Below are 1,907 nucleotides of genomic sequence, written 5' to 3' on the forward strand. Positions count from 1 at the left end.
TCTTTGATTTCACACGACATATTCTGGATAAAACGTAGAACGATGTCATGTCCGTCGGTATCCAACGTCTGGCAGGTGAATTCGATCCGATTTCCGGTTGCTCTAATGGACGCCAAAAACCTCTCTGACCCCTCTCATCACTGATAATAGAATATTTAATCATTCCGGGAGGCAGGTGAAATCGTGTCGAAGCTACGTGAGCCTCGTACCGAATGCTTTTAATTATCGACGTTAACTAATTATATTTCGAACGGGTCGCGCGCGGCCCGGTAACGATCCACATTCCCGGCACGAGTATTCCGGCTGGAAGCGTCGAATTACTCGTATGATGTCTGCCCGACGCAATTCCATAATTGACCGTCTAATCGATGCTCTAATTCCTGTTCCGTCATGACGGTTTAAAGGGCCCCCCCTTCGCCCCCTGCCGACCCACACAATTGACGGCCACCAAACTCTGATTAACGTTCCCGCGTCTTAATTCTTAATTAAGAGGGGAAAGGGATTTACACCTCGATTTGACGAGATGATGACGACAGAATAGATTATGGACAGACAGTTTTTGGGTAAAAAAGAAAAAAGGAAGGATGAATTGAAATTCCCTTTGGTGGTAGATAAAATAAAATTGTGGCGAATATAAAATTCTCACTGCGAAGGGAAAATGGCGCGGTTAGCGTAATAAAATTCCCTCTGTGTATGAAAAAGATGGCAGCATATAGTTAATTATGGTTAGTATTAATGAATTGGAATTGAAGTGGTCAGAGAAATTGGGAGGAAATTGGGAGGAAGTGTAATCAACATGAAATAAAATATTCTTTGTGACGTGGAATGGAAAGGAATAGTGTCGGATCAATGAAATGGTATGTGTAGAAAAAGTGAGAGAAAGATGTTTGCATAGTTGGGAAATTAAAGTTTTCTCTGTGGGAAGAAGAGTGGAAGAAAACAGAATAGTGGAGTATTAATAATTTTCTCTGTAGAAAAAGAGTGGAAAGAAATAGTGTGGTTAATGAACTAAAATTCTCTTTGTGGAAGGAATGAAATAGAAGAAAATAATATGTTAATAAGTTAAAATTCCTATTTTGAAACGAGGGAGATACACAAGATACACAAGTTAAGTTTTATTTTATCACAGAAGAAGAGTAAATGATTAAAATTGTATTGTCGTTTCTGAATTTAATATTATATAATAATATTAATTATTAAAATATATTGAAACGTAAAAGCATTTAAAGTATCGTAATAATTATAATAATTAATATATTAAACTCCTGTAATTGTAATATGATTTAACGAGCAAGTTTAATACAGAAATAAAATATTGATTAAAGATAAATCAATGGGTAATTTTCTCCTTTGCATTCTTTTTTTATTCAGAGGAATTTTTAATTAAATTTAATATTTATCTTTCAGAGAGGAGATTATTTTTTGTATCTACAATCGCACACACTTTAAACAGTCAGAAAAAAACAGAAATATATTACTACGAATTTAAATATTTATGTACTTTCAATTGAATATCTGTTGGTTTTTGACGAATAGCAACGAAAATATTCTATTTTAATATCGTAAAATGATATGTTTAAAAGTTTTCGAAGCAAGTTTTTGAAGTTTTAGAAGATATCAGGATATAAACTTTCATCTGAATTTCAAATATCAAATTTCGAAGCTCTAGTTTTCAAGCTTTGAAATTTCAAAATATCAAAACTTCCAAGTTTCTCTCAAGATTTCGAAGATGTTTTAAATTTTTAACATTTCGGAGCTTCGAAAACTAATCGTGCGCAAGTAATTACACCATGATTTATGAATTATTTTTGTTCAAGTTTTTAATTTTCATTCGATTGAGAGAAGTTTTCAATTTTTCTCATGAAATTCAAAATTGATAAAACTTTTATCCACTAAATATATATATA

At 32.8% G+C, this 1,907-nt stretch overlaps 1 protein-coding gene across 1 annotated transcript in view; it reads right to left on the reverse strand.

Moving 5' to 3' along the window:
- LOC102678616 (zwei Ig domain protein zig-8-like) overlaps positions 1-1,907 on the reverse strand; it is a 420,477-nt gene that overhangs the window by 4,006 nt on the left and 414,564 nt on the right. The gene's annotated exons all lie outside the window — the stretch shown is intronic.

The sequence above is a fragment of the Apis dorsata genome, unplaced genomic scaffold (genome assembly GCF_000469605.1).
Source record: "Apis dorsata unplaced genomic scaffold, Apis dorsata 1.3 scaffold_75, whole genome shotgun sequence".
NCBI classification, from domain to species: domain Eukaryota; kingdom Metazoa; phylum Arthropoda; class Insecta; order Hymenoptera; family Apidae; genus Apis; species Apis dorsata.